Source organism: Acartia tonsa, chromosome 5 (assembly GCF_053477335.1).
Source record: "Acartia tonsa isolate MP-2025a chromosome 5, ASM5347733v1, whole genome shotgun sequence".
NCBI lineage: Eukaryota > Metazoa > Arthropoda > Copepoda > Calanoida > Acartiidae > Acartia > Acartia tonsa.
The window spans coordinates 1,017,693-1,031,314 of record NC_137264.1 but is presented as its reverse complement, the minus strand read 5'-3'; the positions used below and the strand labels follow the sequence as shown (position 1 = coordinate 1,031,314).

The following is a 13,622-nucleotide window of genomic DNA, read 5'->3' as shown; positions in this document are numbered from 1 at the left end:
CAGGTTAGGTAAAGGTAGTCTAAAAATATAAGTAAAATTTAATCACCAAAAGTTATTTTAAAACCATAAGGTCCCAGTACATCCTGCGTAAACTGTTTCTGCGTTTTTTTTTCTAACCCAACAAGCCTTTGGGTGGGGTGTGTATAATAAATATTTACAGGCCTGAAATTTTTTTGAACAAAGCCATAATTTGATTAAATATATTTAGTCCTCCACAGCATGGGTGTTGCATGTAGACCCAAATAGCCCAGCAGAAGTTGCAGGTTGCAAAGTAAGTAATTTAATCATAAAAACCAGAAATTATTTTCAATGTCTAACCCTAATATATTTCAAAATTTCATTTCTTTTTAAAACAAGCAAAAGTAAATTTTCCAGTATGACTTCAAAATTTATTAACATCCCCTGGATTATAACTGGTTCTGGGCCATAATGAAAAATCATGTATTGTGTCATATTACAGACAATTTTCATCAAATCATAAAATGAAAATTGTAGTACCTGTATTGTAGCCATTTGTCCCATTGGGGCTGGAGTTAATTCAATATTTTTCAATTTGTGATATCCATGGAAGGATGTCATAAATAGTTTGCAATAAATAACTATAATCATATTGTTGCCTGCACAAAGAATATTCCTCTAAATCTCTTTTTTTTACCAGTTTCTTTACTTTAGAAAAATGATGTTATAACAAGCATTAATGAAAATTCTGTGGACAAAGCAACTGAGACTGATTTTATGAAAATTATATCAGATGCAGATAATTCACTGGAATTGACAATAAAAAGGTAATAAATAATATTTCATAGTTTTGTTCTATGATCCACTAAAATAATTTAACAAAAAATATAATATTTAATATTCTGAAATACTCAGATATGAGCCCTTATAGGGGAACTATTTGAAAATCATAAAAGGTACAAAGGGAATGCTTCCTTAATATCAAAGAAAATTTTAATTGTTTTAAAGTTTAATTACAGTTTTCTTCAATACTGATATTTACTTAGGGTGATGTATCTATTTTGAAGGAAAAATTACAACAAATTTTTGTAAGCATACATAGCCATAGTTTTATACCTACTGTTAACACAGATATTTATTTATATTATGAAGTCTAGAACATCACAGTTTATTACAGTACCACTAGTATACCTAGTATATAGAAATATATTTATATTATAAAGTCTAGAACATCACAGTATGTAACAGTACCCCTAGTATACCTACTGTATTCTGTACACATCCCACCCAAAGGCGTGTTAGGTTAGACAAAAAAACCCTGCAGAAACGGTTTACACAGGATGTACTGGGACCTTATGGTGAGTTTAGAACATGCTTTCCCTAAATTGAATTAGTACCTTCCCATAGTAGAACATTTTAAAATTACTTTTGGTGATTAAATTTTACTTTTATTTTTAGACTACCTTCACCTAACCTCCTTTATTGTATTATTTTGTCTTTCATGTTTATCATGCAAATTCGCTTACATTACAGTTGAAATGACTAATATTGGAGCTTTTTAAAAAGGTCTCTAACATTTTTCTAGCTCTAATACTTTTGAGATATCTTATTTCAAAGTATTGCTGTAAAATCATCTTTTACACAGAAAAAATGGTGTAGCATAAAACTAGATATTTCAGAGTAAATTACATGTATCTTCATATAAATCGCTCTGATAATGCCAAATTGACCAAATCGGACAGTTAAGGTGCCTAAAACTATCTACATTCAATGGACAATCCAAAACCACACTTTTGAAGACTTTATAAGTCAACAGAAGAAGGCTAAAATGTAATATTGAAGAAACAATGAAAGTTGAAAATGCTTAAAATTCTAACCAATAACTTACACCATAACTTACCTTAAAATCATTGCAAAAGTTGATTAAATTTCAAGTTATTTAAAAAAAACAGGAAATATTTTTTCCTTTAGCATTTTTAAAAATCACTTTAGCATGCTCCTATTGGCTTATATAATCCTAAAAAGTATGTATTTGTATTGCCTACCCCTTTATCCTCCACCCCCTAGGACGTCCCTGGTGATATTATGTAAAATCTCGACAAATTGGTTCAACAAGTTTATTAATTTATTGATTTATAATCATACAGATTTTGTTTATAAACCCAACTTATATTAGCCATTCGTGTTTCCCTCTTTCATTCTTTGTCCCCCCCCCTTACATGTCCTTGTACAATCTACAAATGGTACCAACGGATTTTGTTAAGTTGAAATATAGAAACCAAACATTTTTGAATATTGTAAAAGTTGCAGTCCCTTCAGTGTATTTTAAGTTGTAAGTTTGGACCAATATAGACATTTCAATAACTATAATAAGTAAATAATTGTATTCCCATAACTGAAAAGAATTGTTATTTTATTCCCATTTTTGTATATATTAATTGCTAACTGACTTGATTTAATATCTCAGGAACCATCTTTACGTAATTTTGTTTAGTATTAAAATAAAAGCCTTGCTTTAATTATTGTACATCCATATATAACAGATTTATATGTAAATTTATTAAAAGAATAGAATTTGTGTGCTTTTTATCCTATTCCATGTTTTGAAGAATAAACTTTAATACAATCAAGTTCTGTGGGGTCCGTACTCTGTATGTGTGTATGTGCGTGTGTGTGTGTTTAATTCAACCTGACTGTACCAAAAAACGCTTATAGCAAAACCTTTAATTAATTTACATTTTAAAGTTTGTTTCTTTTAAATATCTTCTATAAATTTTAATTAATTAATTAAATATAATCTAAGCAAGAATTTTACCCCAAAATTAAATAAAACCTTAATATCTGTTAAAACTTTCTCAATTGATAATAAAACTTTAAAATCCCCCAATTATGTGGGCGCCTATTCGTATTTTTAGCTCTGTAGTATGATTCTAAAAGAGGGTATATTTTTGATATACCTTTTAAGATTAGGTTAAAAGAAGTTAAATTTTTAAAATGATTTTCTTTTGAATTAGCCTTGATAATTACATCCTTTTATCTTAATTACATCTCTCAGCTCTTGATCCAATCACTTATCCCCAATTTTTTCATAAACTTTCCACATTCTCTTTACCCTTAAAAGTCTAGCCTATTTCCCCACCTTATTTGGTAGAAGGGAGGGACGGGGGAGGGGGGGGGGGCGTTGAATGCTCCAACCTGTTTTCTCAGCTAATATACTTATAATAAAGTAACAGGATGTTTGCCTGTGTGTTTGTGTGTCTGTATATTTGTACCAAAAGATCTCGCTAACTGCTGAACTGATCAGGTTCTCCCTAACATGGTAGATTCTCATAGGTCCCGGGAAGATTTATGACTACCACCACCTTCTGAAGAGAAATCACAAGAAATCAAAAAAAAAATTTATTTCTTGATTTAACAAAGAGCATTCAATGAAACATAAATGTCAAACGCAACATAGACATATTCTAAATATAAAAAAAACATTTAAAGTGCCACTAAAGACCTCTAGGGGCGTAGCCACTAGTTAGAGATAAAAAGCTTGGACTTTATCTTAACAATTTTTAATACATGAATGTGTTTTTATACAAGATGAATATAATTAGGTCATATTGATGATATCAAAATATATTCTTATTAATATATTGATTGCTAGATATAAAACAATGCTTTGCTTTTAAAATGTATTTTAGAAAAGCATTTTCTGAGATAAGCATTTTTGAGATAGGCATTAAATAAGAGGATACATTATTGATGGTCCCGAGATTAGCTTAATTTTATATATTTTATTGGCTTTCTAATTACAAAGTGACAACTTTATACACCATAACTTACCTTACAATCCTTGCTAAAGTCATTTAAATTTCAATTTGTTTTAAAAAACAGGAATTATTTTTTTTCTTTAGCATTTTTAAAAATCACTTCAGTATGCTCCTATTGGCTTGTATAGTCTTAAAAAGTATGTATTTGGATTTTCAATTGAATGTAGATAGATTAAGGCACCTTAACTGTCCAATTTGGTCCATTTGTAGCGATATTAGAGAGATTTATATGAAGATACCCTAAAATATATAATTTTATGTTTCACCTTTTTGTTGAGTAATAGATGCTTTTACAGCAATACTTTGAAATAAGATATCTCAAAAAGTATTAGAGTTAGAAAAATGTTTTAGAAAGCTCCAATATCTGTTAATGCAACTGTGATGTAAAAGAATTTGCATGATGAACATGAAAGACAAAATAAGACAATAAAGGAGGTTAGGTGAAGGTACTCTAGAAATAAAAGTAAAATTTGATCACCAAAAATAATTTAAAAATTTTCTACCATGGGAAGGTACTAAATCAATTTAGGGAAAGCATGTTCTGAACTTACCATAAGGTCCCAGTACATCCTGTGTAAACCAATTCCATTGGGGGTTTTTTCTAACCTAACACGCCTTCAGGTGGAGTGTGAAAACCATTTCCGCGTTTTTTTTTTCTAACCTAACAAGCCTTTGGGTGGGGTGTGTGTAATCATGTCAGAACATTATACAAAATATTTAACCATTTTTTCTATAGGAGTATGCATTCTTATAAAGATGAGAGGAAGTTTTTCAACAACTGTATATATGGAAATCTGGATGAAGTGAATAACACCCTCTCTAAATACCCAGCTATTATAAATGCAAAAGGCGATTTTGGTAAGTCAATTTAGCTGCTTTGATCCAGGAAAGCTTAGAAATTTTAATAACAATAATAATATTTACATACCAAAAATAAAACTTTCAATGATATTTTTTATATATTGTGTGGGGGGGGGGGGGGGTGAAGTCAACCTTCTCGCTTGCAATTAAAGTTTCAAAAAGAAAAATTTCTCATTGGAGGGTGGTGGTGCCCTCCCTTAAAATAGTGATAAACCAACAAAGGACCTATGAGAAGTTAACCAGTAAAGGAAATCATATCAGTTCAGCCAAATCCTTTTGTACACACACAGATCCTGTTACATCACATTGTTGATAATAACTTAAAGGGAGTGAGAACGTAAAAATTTAATATAATAATATCCTTTTTTATTGTGTTGGACAATAAATAACCCACTTTGGAGAATTAGTTTACACTTTTATCAGACTGTTTATAACGAAATATTGCACCTTTATTAATTACAAATTTGTAATTAAAGGTGGGCGAGAGATGAGTTACTTGTATACTAATAAAAAAACCTGTTTCCAGCTTTGTTATTGTATTTGATTTTCATTAAAACATATTGCTTATTTTATCAATTTCTAAGTAACTATACATTGCATTGGATTAAAGCAAGGATTACTTCCATTAACACCGGAGATTTTTAGAGCTAAAGTTTTGAAAAAGTTACTGAGATATGATTTTTTTTGTTTCTCATAATTTTTGGATGGTTATATTTATTATGTCTTTCTGATAACTGAAGAATGACATACAAAGAAAAACAAGTTAACTAATTATTTCTTTTTTATTCCACCAAAAAATATAAATTTTTATGGGCAAAAAATACTACTGAATGAATTGATTATTTGCAAATTTCAAGCCATTTACTTACCCTTATTTATGAAAAGGATTAATTATGACAGTTGCTCCGCCCCCTTTTCTGACATCTCAATCACTTAATAAGGGGTTAATTAAGCTTTTTAGACTAAAAAATCATTATGTTGTAATTTTATTTTCTTCATAATTTTTTTCTTATTTAAGTTAGGATAATAAAACAAAAACAATTTTCCTGCTATATTCATTAAGATTTATTTGGTTTTTTAATTAAAACAATTTTTCCTGATAAGTAAGTTTTTCAAAATAGCATTAAACTAAAAAGACTCAAAAAATATGTGTAAAAAAATGCTTTTAACTTCAAATCTAAATTTTTAATATCATTTTTGTAGAAAGTTTCTGCTAGTAACAAAAATAATAGGATTTCTATCCTAATTTTGCTAAAAAAGTCATTTCATGTTAAAAGTTACTTTTTGCTTAGTCACTTTTTAAAACTTTAGCTCTAAAAATCTCTGGTGTTAATGGAGGTAAAATTAATTTTTTTATATATGCTTGTGTGGAAATGTACAAATAACACGGATATATGCTATTTTTTGTGGGTCATACTGTATAGTCTGAAAATTTTCCCCCCAATCTTGGACATAATAAAAAATCGGCGGAAAAAGCCGTTTTTAAGAAAACAAGAGACAGTTTTGCCCTATATTTGAGATTATATGAATGAGATGATGTTAACTATTAACAAAATATCATTGAAAATATTGCTATTCCTCTCACTCACATCTTCTCAAAAATCCTTGAAAAATAGTTGCAAATAAACTTACTGCATATCTTGATGAAAATAACCTTATTTACAAACATCAATATGGCTTTCAGAAAAAAAAGTCAACCATACAGCCCATTTTTCATCTAATAAATGAAATTGTAAAGAATAGTAATGATAAAAAGTATACAGTTGGGGTTTTTTGTGATTTACAAAAAGCTTTTGATTGCTGTTCTCATAGAATCTTACTGGACAAACTTTCTAAGCTTGGAATCAATGGTACAGAATTGACATGGTTTAAAAATTACTTAGCAAATAGAGTACAAATTGTTCACATCAACAATGAAAAGTCTGATATGAAATATATTAACAAAGGTGTACCTCAAGGTTCTATTTTAGGACCCTTACTATCTTTAATTTATATCAATGACTTAGCTAAATGTACTACTCTATTTACATTACTTTTTGCTGATGATACCAGTTTTTTAATTTCGGGTAAAAACCTTCATGATATTATTGATATTCTTAATATTGAATTAAGAAAAATAACTTATTGGTACACAAACTTTCATATGTCAACTCAAGGAGTGAAACTCCTGCAATTAAATTTCTAGGTGTTTATCTAGATCCTAAATTAAACTTTGAATATCATATTGATATGATAAATAAAATGATTTCATGCTCATTATTTGCTATAAATGCTGCAAAACATATTATTGGCGGAAAAGCATTGCAAACTCTATACAAATCACTTGTCCATAGTCATCTTACATATTGTGCATCAATTTGGGGAAGTGCAGCAGCATCAACTCTTGATAAAATTGTAAAACAGCAAAAAAAAAGCACTGAGAATAATTACCAACTCAAAATATAATGCACATACTACAATTTTATTTAAAAATTTAGAAATTCTTCCTGTAACTCAACAAATTGTCTATTCTAAATTACAATTTATGTTTGATTACAATAATCATAGGCTTCCATGTTCTTTTGATAACTTATGGATTAGAAATAGCACAAGAACAACAAGAGTTCTAAGAAATAATCAACAGTACAATGTTCCATTTGTTAGACTTGAGACATTTAAAAAATTCCCTTACTCTGATCTACCAAAGTTATGGAATGAAATCATTATTCCTAATACTAATCCTAATCCTGAAAATGAAAATGATAATAATAATGACAAGGTTATGTATACTTTTAGCACAGTTATGTCAAGAAAAATTTTTGTATGAAACTTAAACTGTTTTTAACCTATTTTTAAAACGTATATAAAAATATACTATGACACCAGTAAAATCAGACTGCAGAGCCTAAATTTGAATTAAGTCCCCAATAAACTTTTTTGGGGGGATTTAAATATTAATTTTTACTGTTGCCGTGGCCATTTTGACCAAAGCAAAAGGTCTTTTTTTTATTTGGGTAAAATTCGTAGCTTTTAGAGTGTTTTGCTTCATAAATATTGTATTCTGGTATAGAGTAAAATTAGGCCTTATGATTTTACTATAAAAATTCACTAAAAAGTTAAATCTTTACAATATACCAATGAATTAACATTAACATGTTTGTGTTCGTTCACCTATTTTAAACACATGAAAATTGGCTGTAAAGGGTTAAATTTAATGACAAGATGACATAATGTCAACAAATGTTTATGCAATACAACAAAATTATTTTTGACACATATACAAATATGATATAAAATAAGATTATTCAAACTTATTTCTTAAAATATTTTTAAAAAGTACGTATCTTTTACGTGTATAGTTTTCATTCTTTTCATTTTAATTAAATGAAAATTATTTAACTACATTGTAAATAAGTCACTTTGTAAAAACACTCTTTCGGAGATTATAAATAATGGAAATGAAACAAGAAATCTTATTGGTTTAACTTTAGCATTATGTGTTTTATTGTATTATGTTAAATTTTTTACTGAAATTGATTGTTACAGAAAAAAAATTATTTCCATCAAATACGGTAGAGTTTTTTTTATTATTGTATTGATATAAACTGAATCATATAAAATTGTTCTGTAAGAAACAATTTAACCCCAAACTAAAAGTTGCTTTTGCTCCCGTCAAAATGATCACAGCAACATATAAAATTAATTTTTAAATCCCCCCAAAAAAGTTTATTGGGGACTTAATTCAAATTTGGGCTCTGCAGTCTGATTCTACTGGTGTTATAGTATATTTTTGATATATGATTAAAAAATAGGTTAAAAACAGTTTAAAGGGCGATTATAGGTTCGATATGATATGAGCTTATATCATAGGTGCAATTCCATAGATTATAAATAACTTAAAAATATTGACATATTCAATTGTATAAGTCTGTTTATAGCTTAAAACCCATCAATCTCAAAGAAAATATTTTGTAATTAGTGTGGTTCCCTAAGAACTCAAACACCCTAGCATCACACAAGGCTTTTTGGCAAGGTTGAATTAAAAAGCTTTCGTTAAATGATAGTCGTAATAACGTGGAAACCAATTAATCAGGGGTAAATATACCCTCCTTCTACCTTCATAAAGTAAATTATTTAAAAGTTAAAAAAAAACATCAAATAATGTAAAAAGTAAAAAAAAAAATAATCGATAAAATTTTCTTGGAGGAAGAATGATTTCAAATCCCTGTTTTTTTGTGGCCGTGTGTGTGTGTGTTGAAAATGCGTACACAAGGGTTATTTATATCATCATGAATTAATCAAAGATCTCTGTACAGAAAATAAACTTTAAGACGTATTATTTACCCTGTCAATACTCCTGACGCCCTTCTACGCAAATTATTTTTATGCTTTTTAAAAAATTAAATAAACTAGTATATAATCTAAAATAATAAACATTTAAGTTATCTTTTAAGATGCGTGCCAATGTAATAGTCAATCAAACTTAAGCAAAATAGTAAAAAAAAAGTCTTGTAAACGATTTTGTCGGCAATCTCATTTATTATATGTTCAATTGAAACAGAAAATTGCAAAATCTACTTAAGGATTTTTTGAATTTTTAAATTTGGCATAGATATTCTAAAAGTATGTAATGGCACCTTTGATATAAGCTCATATTATATCGAACCTATATTCTCCCCCTTTAAAGATTTTTTGTTGGAAAAACTTAATTTTATCTGTAATAGAGAAAACTGTTCTAAGTGCATAAACAGATCTTAAAAATTGATTTCATTAAAAACCTAGTGATTTTTTTAAGGAGGGGGGGGGGGGGTTGTCTTTTGGCGGGGAGGGGAGTGTTGTTTTCTGGCGGGGAGGGGAGAGTTGAATATAGGGCAAAGATCAAAGTGGCATTCTATAAAAAGATATTATTTTGAATTGAGAAATTTCTGTTTTTGAAAAATAATACAATGACAAAGGCTTGAAGTATTGCTTTTTTTCCATTTTATGTTTTTTCTTTCTTTCTTCTTTCTTTTTATAAAAACTTTACTTATTAATCTTCTAAAACTTGAAATATGGTATTAAAATTATGTACAACAATGATCTATCTTATTATTTTTCCGTTTTTATTCTCTTTACTTTCATATTTGATTTATTTTGTTTCATTTTTCTCCAAATTAATTCATATATTTTTTTTTTCATCTTTCTTATTATTTACTGATTTCTCTAACATAATATAGATGTTTATTTGTGTTTTTTTTTTTTTTTTTTACCATCCTCACAAGTCAATTGAACTAAATTAAAGTTTCAATTTTCCCTCTCACATTTAATTTGTTTTATATTCTTTTTTTTTCTTTTTGTCTTCCTTACAAAGGGGCTTTAGGAATCAATTACACTATCCCCATTTTGGTCAAGAAAGTACTCCTGTATTATTTTATTTTTTGTATGAGACTAAACTCTAAATTGTCGATAGATAGCAGCAATTTAGAGTATTGTATGTGCTATCTCCTAAGCTAGGGGGTACCTAGCAGCACCAAATAAACATTATTATTATTATTAAAAAAAACAAAAAATTATATTTCACTGTTTCTAGAGATTTTTACCTAGCATGAAAAGAAAAAAATCTTCGTTTGGTTTTATTTTATAACATCAAATTGCCATTCATGTTTTAATTACAGTGTAATTCAGTAAAGGGTATAGTCCCTTTCATTACATTGCCTCTTAGGGGATTTTCATCAAATTGTCATAGTAGCTTTTCTCCTATTTCTTACTCTTGCAGGGGGCTCTAACACATGCAGGGTCAATTACCTAACCCTGCAGGGCAATCACCTAACCTAAGATAACCAAAAGCTACTGGGATGAAAGGAACTATACCTTAGCGCTAGAGGGCCCAGCACTGCAGCTAGGCAGGCTAGGGAGCCGTGCACTACTCAGGTTAGGAAGGCCAGGGGGATGAGCACAGCTGCCAGCTTACATAGTTTTATCAGAGGGGGTTGACTTTAATTATAAAAATCATAAAAAAATCCTATGTGGATAATAACCATATATATGTATCTAACTATCTTTCTATCAATCTGTCTATCTATCTACATGGTGTTACAAATAAAACTATGTTTTCTGTTTTTCTGACACAACTGAAACGAATACAAAAAAACAATTAATTTTATCATAATTGGTAATTTTACTCATTATAAATTTAAGTTTAATATTATATCAGATATTATTTCAGTTGAACATAAAAAAGTACAGTAAAAACAACAAGACAAAGTAAAATAAGAAATACCACATTGATGAAGTAGCTGTGCTACAAATGTAGAAAAAAAATCTAAAAAGGTGTAAAGTTTTTCAAAACTAATATTATTATTAATCTAAACATTCAGGATACACTCCATTGCATTATGCTGCTGAGAAAAGCCACAAGGGTATAGTTGATATACTCCTAGAACATGGGGCAGATATTAATGTCAAGGATGATTTAGGTAAGTTAATTATATTTATCCATACTTACTTTATTATTGGTAATATTATTCAATATACATTTACGTTTATTAAACCAGATAGTAATTCAGTTGAAAATAAAAAAAAAGTACAGTAAAAACAGCAGGAGAAAGTAAAATAAGAAAGAGGGTAAAAAAGGGAATAGTTCAGAGTCAACAAAGTTAATATTGCTGTCAAATATTGTTAAATTTCTATCTAAAAACTTCTATCTTTAATAATCTTGAAGCATGATATTTATGAAGTAGCAGCACTACTCTGAAAGAATCTGAAAAATGTGTCAAGACTAACATTAATATTAATATAAATATTCAGGTGAGACTCCTTTGCAAAAGGCTGCTGTATTGGGCTACCTGAAAATAACTGATTTACTCCTACAACATGGGGCAGATGTTCATGTCAAGGATAAATCGGGCAAGTTTATTATTTTTATCCATGCTTACTTTATCATTGGTGATATTACTCTATATACATTTAAGATTGATATACCAGACATTGATTCAGTTAAAAATATAAAAAAATATGGTAAAAACAGCAGGACAAAGTAAAATAAAAAAGGGGGTAAAAAAAGGAAAAGGTTCAGAGTCAAAAAAGTTAATATGGCTGTCAAACATAGAAAAAATACAAAAAAGAATTAACTCCTATCTTTCATAACTACAGAAAAACTACCACATTGATGAAGTAGCTTTGTGCTACAAATGTAGATAAAGATTCTGAAAAATGTGTATAGTTTGTCAACATTAATAATTAATATTAACCTAAATATTCAGCTGAGACTCCTTTGCATGACGCTGCTAGGAATGGCCACAAGGGTATAGTTGATATACTCCTACAACGTGGGGCAGATGTTCATGTCAAAGATAAATGGGGTAAGTTTATTATATTTATCTATATTTACTTTATTATTGGTAATATTACTCAATATACATTTAGGTTTGTTTACTAGATATTACATTATTAAGGGAGAGAAAAGAATACAAAAAGGGAAAAAAATAATTGACACAATACAAAAAAGAAAACAAAAAAATAACGATATTTGGATCAAGTCAAGCTGAGTGTGCCAATGGCAACAAGTAAAACAGAGCGTGCCAATATTCTCCCTAGTCAAGTAGAGTATGCCAATATTCCCCAAAGTAAAACATAGTATGCCAATATTTCATCAAGTAAAGCATAGTATGCCAATAGTTTAGCAAACAAAGCAGCATGACAAAAAAAAATATATAAAAAAGATGAATTTAACATATTTTCCGATTTATATTATAATAATTCAACCTACAAATTTATTACTTTATGTACGTAAAATATATAAACTAGCAGTTGAGTCCTTAGCATCTAGGAGCTCTCTATTCCAAATAGTAGCAAAGTTACGAAAATTAGCCTAAAACCATTAAAATTTCAAAATAAAAGATCTCACTAATCGATGGAATTTTATGGTTCTTCTTTCAATGAAGCTGCTTATTGGTCCTTTAAGATACCATGATTTTGTTACAATGGTTTTTCTTTTTAAAACTTAAATTAAAGTAGATTTTCAGCTCTCTCCTTCCCTCAAATACCCCTAGAGACATCGAGTGGGGGGGGGGGGCGGGGGTGGAGCCGCTAGTATATATACTTAAATTATTTCAAAATTTTAGAAAAGCATATATTGACAAGTAAAGCAGAGTATGCCAATATTACGCCAAGTAAAGCAGAGTGTGCCAATATTCCCCCTAGTCAAGTAGAGTATGCCAATATTCCCCCAAGTCAAGTAGCGTGTGCCAAAACAGGCTATTGGCATACTCAGCTTGACTTGATCCCAATATTTAAACTCCTATCTTTATCATATACTCATAATTGGTGAAAAAACACTTCAATAATGATGTACCTGCGCTACTGAAGCAGAAAATATAATTTGAAAAAAAAGTAAAATTGGTTAAAACTAATATTATATAATATTACTAGCAGCTTTGCCCCTAGCCCTAGGGGCTTTACCCAAGAGGTTTTTTCAAACCAATTTTTCGTAATTTAGATTTTAAAAAATAAATCTAAAACTTTTTTTTTCTGTTTGGGGGGTTTTTTTTTTCATTTTTTTGGGGGGGGTTTGGGGTGTCCCACCCCCAAAAAAATAGTTATAAACCTTCCCGGGAGAAGCTACCCTGTAAAGGAGAACCGGATCGGTTCAGTGGTTAGCGAGATCCTTCGCTACAAACAAACAGACACACAGACAAACAAACAGACAGACATTGTTCTACTTTGTTTTATAGATTATAAATATTCAGGTTATACTCCTTTGCATCATGCTGCTAGGAATGGCTATCAGAGTATAGTTGATATACTCCTACAACATGGGGCAGATGTTCATGTCAAGGATAGAGATGGTAAATTCATTATATTTATCCATACTTAATTTATTACTCAAAATACATTAAAGCGGGTTGATTTACCCTTTTTCAAAGGCCCTGAAATTTAAAAAATCATTTTTACTTGAATAACAATTTTCGCGCAGCTACTCTAAAATTCGCTGTTTTGGTGTAGAAGATCAAAATCCTAACTTTCTTA

At 29.2% G+C, this 13,622-nt stretch overlaps 1 protein-coding gene across 1 annotated transcript in view; it reads right to left on the bottom strand.

Annotated features, from left to right (window-relative positions):
• Nucleotides 1–12,998, bottom strand: part of LOC145318490 (uncharacterized) — a 221,458-nt gene extending 208,460 nt beyond the window's left edge. The window contains exon 1 of the mRNA XM_080159762.1: nucleotides 12,993–12,998. The gene's annotated coding sequence lies outside the window, so the exon portion shown is untranslated. The remainder of the gene's footprint in view (nucleotides 1–12,992) is intronic.
• Nucleotides 12,999–13,622: the final 624 nt, after the last annotated feature.